Source organism: Schistocerca nitens, chromosome 1 (genome assembly GCF_023898315.1).
Source record: "Schistocerca nitens isolate TAMUIC-IGC-003100 chromosome 1, iqSchNite1.1, whole genome shotgun sequence".
In the NCBI taxonomy this organism is placed as follows: domain Eukaryota; kingdom Metazoa; phylum Arthropoda; class Insecta; order Orthoptera; family Acrididae; genus Schistocerca; species Schistocerca nitens.
This window is the reverse complement of record NC_064614.1, coordinates 40,016,654-40,031,724: the sequence shown is the minus strand read 5'-3', so window position 1 is coordinate 40,031,724 and position 15,071 is coordinate 40,016,654. Positions and strand designations below refer to the sequence as shown.

At 47.2% G+C, this 15,071-nt stretch overlaps 1 protein-coding gene and 1 pseudogene across 5 annotated transcripts in view; both read left to right on the top strand.

The window, feature by feature from the left end:
* The window catches only part of LOC126240979 (zinc finger MIZ domain-containing protein 1), a 148,322-nt gene that overhangs the window by 92,499 nt on the left and 40,752 nt on the right, over positions 1-15,071 (top strand). The gene's annotated exons all lie outside the window — the stretch shown is intronic.
* LOC126211676 (5S ribosomal RNA) lies at positions 13,783-13,900 on the top strand (annotated as a pseudogene).

Below are 15,071 nucleotides of genomic sequence, written 5' to 3'. Positions count from 1 at the left end.
CGCGAATAGTACACTGTGATAAGTTTATGAATAGGTCTTGAGTAGAGCAAGTTAATTACCGAGTAAGACATATAGGATACTATTTTAATATGCTGCACGCCACTTCGTATCTTCACCTGCCGCTATTTGCCCTGCGAGGGGAAGAGAAGTGGTGGCGTAAAGTTCCTCAACACCAGACTTCGCATCAATGTCCTGGTTTAAATACCAAACCTCACGCACATGTAGTATTACAAATATTGTAGTGCAACATGTTGCAAATAAATAAATAAATAAAAATGAAAATAAACATCATGACTCCGTAATGAATAAAGTTGCAAGAAAGGCGGTCGTGCTGGTTAACTTCCCCCTGGTAACGAAATAATAATTGCTAGATACGTACATTTTTTATTTCGCTTGTGGATGAACAGTTATAAGAGCTGGTCTAGCTAAATGGAAACGAGATCTTCAATACGAGTTTACAGTGACTGACTATCAATATAAATTGTGTGTCATAACCGGAAGAAGAAATTAACAACGTCCCTGGAATAAATTAAACATTTGGAAAACGCCAAAGCGGATTAATTACTTTTGAATACATTGTGGGACTGAACAGTGATCAAAGTGTTACAAATATTTACTAGTAGTGATTCTCCAGCAGAAGGAGGTCCTTACTCATTGGTCTGAAGATGACCACAGTAGTGGTCGAAATCGGTCACCGTAATAAATAAATTGTGATCAAGACTGTTTTTGATAGTAAATATTTGCCAACGTGGATGTCTGGACTAGAAAGGACTCCATTCAGATAATTGGGAATTAACGTCCCATTGACGACAAGGTAATTAGGGAAGTAACACAAGATCAAACGGGACAGGGATGGGTTAGGAAATCGATCGTGTACTTTTCAGAGCAAGCATCCCGGTATTCACCATAAGCGATCTGGGGAATCCAACGTTAAGCGATGTGGGGCATCAACGGAAAGCCTAATATGGGTGGCCGGACGGGGAATCGAACTGGAAGGCTCCCGATGTGCGTCACACCGCCCAGTAATGTTGTTCTCGTGCAGCGGCGAGGCGGCTGCGGAGAAGCATAGCGGCCGGCGCTGCTGGCCTGTTATCTGTTCCACTTCTGTCCGCCCCGCCGCTCAAACGGGACCACCAGCGGGCTGCGCCGCTTCCCCGAACGCTGAAATGCGTTCCCAGTCGCTGATGGGAAACACCTCCAGCCGCGCCGTCGCAGTGGGAAGGAAGCCGGCAGTGCGTGCGAGCGGGGTCAGACGGGCAGCCGTCTCCGTGACGCTTTAGCCACCTTCCGCGATCGATTCGAGTGGCCACGAGCAGATGTCAGTCAAAGAGTGGCGTCGTCTATAATGTTGCCCTTCAGGCTACGAAAAAAATTGGACTGCATTTAGTGGAAAATTTTAATGTAACCAATTCCCTTGTCGTCACATCTATCGCCATCCCGATTTTTGTAAGGAACCTACCGGTCTTCAGTGTTCGGTGTCATTGCAGACTCATTCAAGTGGTGGTGTCACTATATCATTATTGACAAAAGGTTCGCCATCTACCCTCGTACTCGATCCAGTATCGAACGACAAATTCTCTTTTTTCGCTCCCAAAGTCTGTGACTTCCGTTACGATCAATACACTCGAGCGATAACAGCCTCGCGTGCTCGCAGCGCCGACAATCGTTTCAGTTCATACGGTGACAATCGCGGAGCCGTACTAGGTTGGAATGCGACCAGTAGTATCTGTGTAGACAATAACAACTCAGGCAGTGTGGCTCTTGTATCATAAAGCAGTCGTTACACTGAACCTGCAGAAATAACAGAGTATGTTTTAAAAAGATCCCGAGTTCGAGTCTCGTTCAGGCACACAGTTTTAATCTGCCTGGAAGTTTCATAACAGTGCACGCACGCTCCGATGCAGAGTAAAAATTTCACTCTGGCAACATCCCCCAGACTGTTGCTAAGCCATGTCCCCGCAGTATCCTTTCGTGTAGGAGTGCTAAGTCTTGCAAGTTTCGCAGGAGAGCTTCTGTGCAGTTTGGAAGGTAGGAGAAGTAAATCTGCGTGAACGGGTCACCAGTTGTGCTTGGGTAGCTTAGTCGTTAGAGCACTTGCCAGCGAAAGGCAAAGGTCCACAGTTGGAGTCTCGGTCTGGCACGCGGTTTCAATCTGCCATGAAGTTTCATAACAGCGCACACCCCGATGCAGAGTGAAAATTTCATTCTGAGAATATGTTTTAATTTGTTGTTATTCTCTGGAGATTCGGACATTCGGAAGAAAGAGCTTGGTTCAAATGGCTCTGAGCACTATGGGACTCAACTGCTGTGGTCATAAGTCCCCTAGAACTTAGAACTACTTAAACCTAACTAACCTAAGGACAGCACACAACACCCAGCCATCACGAGGCAGAGAAAATCCCTGACCCCGCCGGGAATCGAACCCGGGAACCCGGGCGTGGGAAGCGAGAACGCTACCGCACGACCACGAGATGCGGGCAGGAAGAAAGAGCTCTCGCCATTGAGTGAGGCATTAAAGCGTAACCTATTTATTGGTATTTAAACGCCCCACTACAATACAAAAACATAATATTTTAATTTATATTTGTGTGTATCATTTTTCTCCTGATCTGGCTTAGCAGCAAGACCCTCACAAAACAATTTACAGCCTTCAAACCATGCGGCTCTCTTTTTAATATTATCATGGTCCTCCCTGCGAGATTAGTGCCGTATTTCAGCTTATTTCTTCACATCTTCAATTAAAAATGCCACGTGCAGACCGGCTGCATCCGTGGCAGGCTGACGGCAAGTGGCGTTCAAAACGCGTTTGCACTTCCCAGTTGTCCCGCGACTGCTGCTTCGCGGCGGACGGTCAGCTTCACTGCCGTACTGTGCGTTGTGCCATCATTGTTCTCGATAAACATTACGAACCGAATTAGATTTCTAGGACAGAACAGCTGCCACAAACGTATCCTTTCATTGGGAACCCTTGTGGCATTACTTAGGTACTTGGAATGCATTGCACTAAATCGGCTGCTCGTCATCACGTTAGCTTAATCACTGTTTGGTGTAATTAAGACTATAGGTAAATAGAGCCGCCCCCTAATCCGGTGAACAGTTACCTGTCATACAGTGTTTCTGATGTTCGTTCAGACTACGCAACATGGTTGTGCTGATGTTTGTTCACACCACGTAACATGAACGCGTATCAATAAACATACTGTACGTAAGAGCGAGTAGTGTGCTGCGTCCAAGTGTTGGAGCCACGTGTTAAGAGAGCGGAGACAGGCGTTGTGTGTGTGTGTGTGTGTGTGTGTGTGTGGGCGCGGCGCGGCGCACACAGAGGTCAAATTCCGAAGGGAAGAGAAGCGCTAGCCGGCGCTGGAATGGGATGGGGAGCGATATGATGAAGAGCGCCTGCTACATGCTCCCCGCACCAACCTTCTCCATTGGCGGCGGCTGGAAGAGAGGAGACGGCAGTTACCTGCAGGCAGGTATACATTCCAGGCGCTGCCGCAGGGCCGCGGTTACTTCTTCATTAGTGTCTGATTTAAATTAGCTGGCATCTGACTTCAAGGTCCAATGTTGCAATGCTGTCGCGACATATGTCTCTGCGGGCACCTACCATAGCGGTCTCTCCTGGGTTTAGAAAATCTCTTGTAAAATGTACAGTAATTACGTAAAAAAATCTGGGATTCGCGTATATAAGGTACATTCAAATACACTCCTGGAAATTGAAATAAGAACACCGTGAATTCATTGTCCCAGGAAGGGGCAACTTTATTGACACATTCCTGGGGTCAGATACATCACATGATCACACTGACAGAACCACAGGCACATAGACACAGGCAACAGAGCATGCACAATGTCGGCACTAGTACAGTGTATATCCACCTTTCGCAGCAATGCAGGCTGCTTTTCTCCCATGGAGACGATCGTAGAGATGCTGGATGTAGTCCTGTGGAACGGCTTGCCATGCCATTTCCACCTGGCGCCTCAGTTGGACCAGCGTTCGTGCTGGACGTGCAGACCGCGTGAGACGACGCTTCATCCAGTCCCAAACATGCTCAATGGGGGACAGATCCGGAGATCTTGCTGGCCAGGGTAGTTGACTTACACCTTCTAGAGCACGTTGGGTGGCACGGGATACATGCGGACGTGCATTGTCCTGTTGGAACAGCAAGTTCCCTTGCCGGTCTAGGAATGGTAGAACGATGGGTTCGATGACGGTTTGGATGTGCCGTGCACTATTCAGTGTCCCCTCGACGATCACCAGTGGTGTACGGCCAGTGTAGGAGATCGCTCCCCACACCATGATGCCGGGTGTTGGCCCTGTGTGCCTCGGTCGTATGCAGTCCTGATTGTGGCGCTCACCTGCACGGCGCCAAACACGCATACGACCATCATTGGCACCAAGGCAGAAGCGACTCTCATCGCTGAAGACGACACGTCTCCATTCGTCCCTCCATTCACGCCTGTCGCGACACCACTGGAGGCGGGCTGCACGATGTTGGGGCGTGAGCGGAAGACGGCCTAACGGTGTGCGGGACCGTAGCCCAGCTTCATGGAGACGGTTGCGAATGGTCCTCGCCGATACCCCAGGAGCAACAGTGTCCCTAATTTGCTGGGAAGTGGCGGTGCGGTCCCCTACGGCACTGCGTAGGATCCTACGGTCTTGGCGTGCATCCGTGCGTCGCTGCGGTCCGGTCCCAGGTCGACGGGCACGTGCACCTTCCGCCGACCACTGGCGACAACATCGATGTACTGTGGAGACCTCACGCCCCACGTGTTGAGCAATTCGGCGGTACGTCCACCCGGCCTCCCGCATGCCCACTATACGCCCTCGCTCAAAGTCCGTCAACTGCAGATACGGTTCACGTCCACGCTGTCGCGGCATGCTACCAGTGTTAAAGACTGCGATGGAGCTCCGTATGCCACGGCAAACTGGCTGACACTGACGGCGGCGGTGCACAAATGCTGCGCAGCTAGCGCCATTCGACGGCCAACACCGCGGTTCCTGGTGTGTCCGCTGTGCCGTGCGTGTGATCATTGCTTGTAGAGCCCTCTCGCAGTGTCCGGAGCAAGTATGGTGGGTCTGACACACCGGTGTCAATGTGTTCTTTTTTCCATTTCCAGGAGTGTAGTTGTGAGCCAGCGGTTGTAAAATGAAAACAGTTGAAGGGCTCGTAATTCCATTGCCTACGGAAGAAGGGGTGGTCCCTGTAAGAGCGCCGAGGTTCCAAACTCGCCGCTAGACGAACACGGGTGCACACTCACTTCACGACAGGGTGCACACTTCGACCGTTACTGCACCCACTCGTGGTGAACACAGAAACGGAGGATTCAAACGAAGAGCATAGGAGTGTACTATGTTTCCATACAACGGGAGGAGTGCGGTAAAGGAAACTCATCAAAGATTGCACGAAGCCTATATTGCATGTGCAGTGCGAGAGACGATGCTTGGCAAAAGCGAATGAAGGAATGACAGATGCCGTTGGCCGACGAAACGCCATCTGGAACGACATACCGCATTACCGATACCGTTGACCAGCAGGTGGATGCCCTCATTATTGAAGACAGGCGAGTTAACGGTGGCAACCATTACCCCAGGGGTCGGACTGAGCGTCGGAATTGCAACGAACATGCGGTGCCGGTTGTAGACACATGGTTGACGGCATGTGGAGGGCTGGGTATGACCGTGAAGCGTGCTCGGATAACCTGAGTGTAAGGTGCGGGAAATGCGGATTCGAGTCCCAATGAGGCACAAATTTTCATTGTCGTCGCTCCATTACACAGCTGATGGTTGTCCATACTCGCAACTGCAAATACATTTCACGTATTTTATGAAGGCTTAGTCAGCGCTGTCCGTCCTTTGTCAGGCTTTGTAGCGGTGATACAGCGAACACACAAGTAAAGCCCGATCCAAGCTGAAGACACAAGCGCGAGGAGGGGAACAACCCATAAGGACATGCAGATACGCCAACCAGTACTATTCTTATGTCTTTGTCCGTATTTTTTTTGTCGTAGGCTAAGTGAGTATCAATGTTACAAGCAAAGAGAGCGTAACAGTCAAATGTTATAAGCACACTACTCGCAGAGCATGCGAGGCAAAGTAGTATGTGCCATCAGTCGGTGCCAGCACGTCCCTCCTCCCTCCCCCCTGCCACTCTTGCGCCTCGCTACTACTCCTGTTGAGACACGTGTGTGCTAACGAGACTAGTGTCTGCACTGCTCCGTCGCTAGGAAAGCGTGTCGCACACGCTGTTGAAATTGCCAGAATATTACTTTGCAGTTCCTGCCCATAAAGCCAACGTTGAAAGCATGGTATCCGTCATAAACGCCCAATGGACAATGAAATCAATAAATTGCAAACCGACACGATAACTAAGATGCTGGTGGTGGTGATGGTAGTGATGATGATGATGTGTAATTTAAAGTTTTCCTGTAGAAAGTTCACGACATGATTTTTAAGAGTGTTTTTGATAAGGAGGGATCAAATTAGAAATGTTGATAAGTAACAGGAGATTATTGTTGTTTCTCAATAACTCTAAAAGAAATAAGCCAAGTTTTCAATATCTTTTCGTCTCCCTCCCAGAAAACCAAATAACTCTTTATTTTGTTCAAATGGCTCTGAGCACTATGGGACTTAACTTCTGAGGTCATCAGTCCCCTAGAACTTAGAACTACTTAAACCTAACTAACCTAAAGACGTCACACACATCCGTGCCGAGACAGGATTCGAACCTGCGACCGTAGCGGTTTATTTTGTTCGGTGAAGAACTTTTAGTGTATTTTGTGATAGCAATATCTTCAGAAGAAGACTGAGCAATTAAGATGACTGAGCTCTCAGTTGCTATCATAAATGACAAATTTTAAGGCTGTTACTGATTTTTTTAGTATAAGATTTATTTCGCAAAAACCTGACTGATTATTAATAAACGATTGAAAATATCCAAACGACTCGATTTCTGTTTAAAATAGTAGCCCTACTTGTAAGGCAAAAGAACCGGCTTTCTATTTTTGGACCTGGTAACCCTCTCCCCGAAAATCGTTGGCGTCTATCACACTAAAGAAAATATCTACGATGTATGACTTTATAACGTAAACGCATTTACCTGTGCCAATATGCCCCCAGTAGCAGCGCCTCCGTCGAACTTACTGATAAGTGATCGTCGAAAGAAGGCTGTTTTATATAGTGTAGTCTACACTAGGTTTGCAGTTCACTTTAATTGCACTTTGATGTTGGGTAACCTACTGTTCACAGACAGATCGTGTCTGATCTATCATAATTTATGCACGAATGAATTGTTAGGCACATACTACACTCGATTGATGTCCTATAATATGATTGTTCGAGTGCAGTAACCTAAATTAGACGTAAATGTTCACAAAAGTTCACTTGTGGCAAACATATGTAATTAACACAGTCACTCTGTGAAATTTTTTAAACACCGTCGTTGAAACCTGTCAGTCATATCAATACGAAAACGATGTGCACAGTCAGTAACTACAGGAAGTAATACAGTTCATATTCCGTTCCTGTTATCACAGTGAGCAATATTGTAGTTGCCACATTCCACGACACTAATCACACATTCACTGTCCAATCTATTTCAAAGAGGCAAAAAATTGCAGAACGATTTCCCGGATGTGAAGTTTAGATTAAACTCGGCATATTTTACGACTCGTGATTTGTGCAAACTCTTTTGCGGTATATTTTTGGACACAGAACTTACTTGCTTCATAACTTTCTGCAGACTGCCAACCAGTGGCTTCTGAGGACCCTCTTTTATAAGTTTGTAAAATTACAGTACAAAGCTATAACAATCATTTCTATTGAGTTGCGCGTGCTTGTTGCCTAAATATGGGTCTCAGTTTCACTATCAATGTTTTAACCCAGAACGCTAATTACTCCAGAATTAAATAAGTGGAAGATGTGCTAACGTATTTTAACAGCAGCTGTACGGATACGTCACACATTAATATATGTTTTTCATCTACTTTATCAGGTAGTTAGTTATTGGGTATCTGATTACATATGAAGAATTTTAATCAATAGAATGAAATATTCACTCTGCAACAGAGTGAGTGCTGATGTGAAACTTCCTGGCAGAATAAAACTGAGTGCCGGGCAGAATAAAACTGAGTGCCAGACAGAGACTCGAACTCGTAACTTTTGCCTTTCGCGGACAAATGTTCTATCGACTGGGCTATCCAAGCACGACTCACGACCCCTCCTCACAGCTGTACTTCGGGCAGTATCTCGTCTCCTACCTCCCAACTTCACAGTTTTCCTGCGAACCTTGCAAGAGGAGCACTCCTGTAAGAAAGAATATTGCTCAGACATGTAGCAGTTGCCCGCAAAAGGCAAAGGTCCCAAGTTCAAGTCTGTCTGTCACACAGTTTTAATCTGACATTAAGTTCAAATGATAACGAAATTCTAAAATTACTGGTGACTGCAGTTTTTAGGTAAACTAGTCACACCAGTGGTTTCTAATTAACTAAATGAATGCAAGGGGTAATAAAGTTAAATTGATCAAGGCCAGAGTTAATATCCAAGGTTTTTGGTTCTGTTGCACATACCATATAAGTAATCATGTCGATGATATTTGTAACAACAGAGAATAAAACTTCGAAGGAGGAATGAATCATCCTGTTTTGTTACAGTGTACAGCCCTTCATTCAGTTTACACGCAACCATGTGTGTGAAGGCTGTGCCAGTCACTGGATGTTAGACCAAGAAAAACACTCGCGAACCAAAATTTACTCAGTCATGGAGCGTGTTGGAGACTTAGCTCCGTTCCAAGCGAAACTCGTGGGGTTAAATCTGCGCCGAATCCGATAGCTGGTAGACGTTGCGAGAACTGAGTCAGAAAAGCCGGGCGCTGGGGTGACTCGGCTCGCTCGCTTTATTTCCCTGTCTGTTAGGGGCACACCGGGCGACTTCTACCTGCCGCTGCAGCGCGCGGCAACTCGTTAGCGACGGCGGCGCATAGCGGTCAGCCGCGGACAAACGGCGGCGGCAGACGCGCTCGGTTTAGCAAGCTTGGCATGAACAAAAGGCGAGTGTTCCCACGGCGCCCACTAGCCGCCTCCCCTCCCCTCCCGCCCCTCCGTGCCCCTCCCCTCTACAGTCAGATGGAATGAGAGGAGGGGTGGGGGCAGACCTGTTGGCGCAAGAAAACTTGACTCTCGCAACGCCGCACTTTCCACGGATAATCTGACCCCGCTGCCCGCTCGAGATCCCGTTCCCCGTACTAAATGCTCGCACTCGAGAGCACGGCGAATCCATTATTGTCAGTATCCTTGTATTTTGCCCTTCTTCGAGTACTCTCCTCTTAAGTGTAACCATTTACTACCTTGTGAAACTACGTAGATGAAAAGTATCCGTAGGCGTGTTTAAAAGATTTTATTAGTTGAGAGATTAGCCATTTACGGAACCGTCTGCGTCGTGTAAGGCTTAGCGTTACTGGCTACTTATGTCGAAGCCCCAGATTCGAATCCAAATTATTTTCTGTAGCTGGAAGCTCTGTAACTCCATTCATTTCAACTAATGAGGCCGAATGAGGAATTACTTGAGCAAATAATCAGCAAAATTACGCACTAAGCCACAAAATTGTCCGTCATTTCGAGGAGTTGAAATGCGTACATGATGATGATGATGATTGTGTTGGTTTGTACACACGTCTGCAGGCTCTTTAGAAGCTCCACAAATATCATTTATGAGAAGTAAATGTCTGGTAATATTTTATGATATTTCGTGGCATCCGTTCGAGCAATTTGTCCCGAATGTATTCATCTAGACAACAAACTTTATGTATGTGCGAACGTATTTTTCCTAAACCGTTGTCATCCTCAGTATGTGCCCACGCCATGATGTTGACGTGTAAGCAACTTTGTGGCTACTGTTTCACATGGTCGAAACCTGTTTCGATACAACAACGCAACAACACGGTCGCAAAATTGGACAAATTTTGTTGAATACTTTGCCCGTCTCTTGAGCAGAGCAAACGCATCAATTGTGCATTAACGCATTGTATTCACGTATGAGGTGAAAAGGGCAGAGGCCTTACGCATGAGATCGTACACAACGTCGAAAAATACGGCGTGAATACTGTCAAAATATCTATTCTCGTATAATGATCCTGTTTTTCGAACAGAAATTCTTTAGCTTTAAACTCGCCATTGTGTTGTTTTCATATTAGAATGATTGTTCGAGTGCAGTAGCCTAACATAGACGTAACTCTTTACAAAAATTCATGTGTGCCAAACATATATATTTAACACAGTCACTGAATGACTTGTTTAAAACACTGTCCTTGAAATCTATCAATCATATCGAAAATGATGTAACGATGTGCACAGTAAGTAAGCCCGCATCTCGTGGTCGTGCGGTAGCGTTCTCGCTTCCCACGCCCGGGTTCCCGGGTTCGATTCCCGGCGGGGTCAGGGATTTTCTCTGCCTCGTGATGGCTGGGTGTTGTGTGCTGTCCTTAGGTTAGTTAGGTTTAAGTAGTTCTAAGTTCTAGGGGACTTATGACCACAGCAGTTGAGTCCCATAGTGCTCAGAGCCATTTGAACCATTTTGAACCACAGTAAGTAACTATAAGAGATAACACTGTTCATTTTCTGTTCCTATAATCACAGTGAGCGTTATTTTAGTTTGGCACAGTCCACGATACTAACTGCACATTCAAAATCCTTATTATGACAAACCTTTGCGATGTACACCCAAGTTACTGTTTCGAGAATTGCACAAACTACAGCCGGCCGCGGTGGTCTCGCCGTTCTAGGCGCGCAGTCCGGAACCGTGCGACTGCTACGGTCGCAGGTTCGAATCCTGCCTCGGGCATGGATGTGTGTGATGTCCTTAGGTTAGTTAGGTTTAAGTAGTTCTAAGTTCTAGGGGACTAATGACCAAAGCAGTTGAGTCCCATAGTGCTCAGAGCCATTTGAACCATTTGAACCACAAACTACAGGGGCATGTTTAGGCACCTCGCACGGCTTTTGTTTCGCACTGTACGTGGCGCTGGGAAGACATTCCTACATTATTATGAACTGTTTAGCTCTAAAATCAACCTGTCACATCTTGAAACATGAACTTACAGAAGCATCTCTGTTGGCAGTTCCGTGTTCGAGAATACGGAATAGTTATTTCACATTTAGCGATCCACTTTTTTCTGCGACTAGCCCAAGTGGGAAGTCACCGATCAATCAGTGAAGCACTGAGTATACTGAATAAAACGCTGATCTGATAATAATGTGAGTGCGCCGTTCCATGCGCTCCATATCTACTGTTAATTTCAGCACATTTTCTGGAGCAGATGCCTCTATAGTTTTGCACATATTGCCCAACACGCTACGAGGACAGTGAGTTCTGTAAAGCTCATCTACGGTGCACCGTTGTGAGAAATAGGTACAACATATTGTTGAAACTTTTATTTAGTTGCTCCAGGTTTATTCTGTGCAGACTGTTATGACTAGTACACATGAATAGAGGTCTTTAATAAGCATATGTCTCACGTGACAGCCATTTGTTTAGAGGCGTTTATCACGAGTACTGTCTTAAAATGCGTGTAATTGTTTCCTCTCCCGTGAGGGCGACTGTGTTACACAATTCGACTCTTAAAAGGAGCTGCAATTTACTTCACACGTCTAATTCGTGCTAAAACTTCGTTATTAAAGTCAAATGGCATTTTTGGCTGGGGAAGACGGCGTAATTCGAATGGTTATCTTTCTTCGGGCACATACCCATTTTTCCTTCAAGAGCACGAGTGTTTTTTCTTAATTACGTATGGAGAGTGTCTGTGCGCTGTTATTATGTTATTGTTTAATGTTACGTTTCTGTTACCGATAACGATGAAAGAGGTTTTATCAGGACGGCACATTCCACTTGATTACTGCATCATTAGCGAACACTGCGGACGAGCTGACGACACAGAATGAAAGGTCTTCCTTATGTGCTAGAGAATCTTCAGAAATCTTGGATGCCACATTTATTCATTCGTCATTGTCCGTGGTTTCCAAATTACCCGAATGAAAAGGGAGAGCTATGTTTTTTGCACCGAGGTGACAGGCAGAAGCCATGGGATACCTCCAAATGTCGCGTAGGACCTCCTTTTGTAACTCGACGTGGCATGTAATCAACAAGTCGTTGCAAGTCCGCTGTACACATACTGAGCCTTGCTCACTTTATGGCCGTCCATAACGGCGGAAGTGTTGCTAGCGCAGGATGTTCTGCACGAACTGACCTGTCAATTACGTCCCATAATTGTTCAGCGAGATTCATGTCGGGTGATCCGGGTGGCCACATCGTTCACTCGAATTGTGCAGAATGTGCTTCAAACCAATCGCGAACAGTTGTGGTCCGCCGGCCGAAGTGGCCGTGCGGTTAAAGGCGCTGCAGTCTGGAACCGCAAGACCGCTACGGTCGCAGGTTCGAATCCTGCCTCGGGCATGGATGTTTGTGATGTCCTTAGGTTAGTTAGGTTTAACTAGTTCTAAGTTCTAGGGGACTAATGACCTCAGCAGTTGAGTCCCATAGTGCTCAGAGCCAGTTGTGGTCCAGTGACATGTGACGTTGTCAAAGGAGTATGTAATCAAATGGCTCTGAGCACTATGGGACTTAACATCCGTGGTCATCAGTCCTCTAGAACTTAGAACTACTTAAACCTAACTAACCTAAGGACATCACACACATCCATGCCCCAGGCAGGATTCGAACCTGCGACCGTAGCGGTCACGCGGTTCCAGACTGAAGCGCCTAGAACCGCACGGCCACACTGGCTGGCCCGGAGTATGTAATCCATGAATGGTTGCAAATGGTCTGAAAGTAGCCGAACACAACCATTTCCAGCCAGTGATCGGTCCAGTTGGACCAGAGGACCCGGTCGATTCCATCTCGACACAGCCCGCAGCATTGTGGGAGCCACCAACAGCTTGCACAGTGCCTTGTCGACAAATTGGCGCTGCAGTCATGGACTGTGCGGCTGGTCCCGGCGGAGGTTCGAGTCCTCCCTCGGGCCTGGGTGTGTGTGTTTGTCCTTAGGATACTTTGGGTTAAGTAGTGTGTAAGCTTAGGGACTGATGACCTTAGCAGTTAAGTCCCGTAAGATTTCACACACGTTTTTTTGACGACTTGGCTCCATGGCTTCGTGGGGTCTACGCCACAATCGAATCCTGACATCAGTCCGTACCAGTTCGGGACTCAGCTGACAAGGCCACAGTTTTCCAGTCGTCCAGGGCCCAACCTACATGGTCACGAGCCCAGGAGAGGCGCTGCAGGTGATGTCGTGCTGTCAGCAAAGGCACTCGCATAGGTCGTTTACTGCCACAACCCATTACCGCCAAGATCGTCGCACTGTCCTAACGGATCCGTTCGTAGTACGTCGCACATTGAATTATGCGGTTTCGCTTGTCTGTCAGGACTGACAACTCGAGAAAATCGATGCTCTCGGTCGCTGAATGAAGGCCGTAGGCCACTGCCTTGTCCACGGTGAGAGGTAATACCTGAAACTTGATATTCTCGGCACACTGTGGCTCGCAGAATATTGAATTCACTAACGATTTCCGAAATGGAAAGTCCCAAGCGTCTGCCTCCAACTGCCATTCCGTGTTCAGAGTCCATCGTTCGATCGTAATCACGTCGGAAATCTTTTCACATGAATCACGTAAGAACAAAGGACAGGTTCGCCCTTTTATGCCTTGCGTACGTGATACTACCGCCATCTGTATATGTGCCTATCGCTATCCCCTGACTTTTGTCACCTTTGTATTTATTTATCTGAATAAGGAAAGATGGTCAACGGCCTTGCCACAGTGGATACACCGGTTCCCTTGAGATCACCGAAGTTAAGCGCTGTCGGGCGTGGTCGGCACTTGGATGGGTGACCATCCAGGCTGCCATGCGCTGTTGCCATTTTTCGGGGTGCACTCAGCCTCGTGATGCCAATTGAGGAGCTGCTCGACCGAATAGTAGCGGCTTCGGTCAAGAATACCATCATACCGGCCGGGAGAGCGGTGTGCTGACCCCATGCACCTCCTATCCGCATCCTCCTCGGAGGATGACACGGCGGTCGGATGGTCCCGATGGGCCACTTGTGGCCTGTAGACGGAGTGGTGGTGTCCTTATATATGCACGAAGTCCTCAGATTCAGATCTGTAATTTGTGCATAGTTTCTTTTGTCTCTTCTACAGACAGGCGTTCCTGCGTATTACACTGTGTAAGGAATATTTCGAAGTGTCCCACGAAAACTCCTAACACTGTGTCACAATGTTTTATTTAGAAGCCTTTTTTATCTCCTCCACTGTGAACCGAGCTTCTCATGGCAGAACTTCAGTAATGACACCTAAAAATTATTGAAGTTTCTGTAAATCACGTGGTTAATACTTCGCGAGACCATGGGTGGTGTCTTTCTCCACTCTAGCACTCAGTGTCGAATGACATCGACGTCGACGAGACGCTGAATTCTAACCTAGTTTCCGTTTCGCCAGCCAGCCTTGCGTTGAGTCGGCAGGACTGTCCCTTGCTGCGTGCCTACCGGAATGGTACCGCCACCAGGCCACGGTATTGTGCAGCTGTGGATTAATACTGCAAGGAGAGCGCCCGCCAACCTTGGCCTAGCCTCAGCGACTAGTTTCCATAACGCGCGCGCCGTACTCGCTGTTCTGCTGCTGCGCTACCTCGCGGCACTACACGGAGACCACTGCTGTTCGAACTGCGTCTTAATTACCAAGTGAGCAGCAGGTAACAGGCATCCGGTCATTGCGTCGACACCAAGAAACGGCCCTACTTGTTGCATTAATATTATCGTGCGACTGTTTGTCGGCTCTGGAGTGCGTCTTTTCGCTGTAGCAAGTTTAATTAAGAATCGACCAACTTAGTGGCAGTGGACACGTAGTTCATACAGACGTGTTTTAAAGCTCAGTCGGAGAATATCATCATGTACGAGGGCGCACACAAAAGAAAGGAGGTTCAAATGGTTCAAACGGCTCTGAGCTCTATGTGACTTAACATCTGTGGTCATCAGTCCCCTTGAACTTAGAACTACTTAAACCTAACTAACCTAAGGACATCACACACATCCATG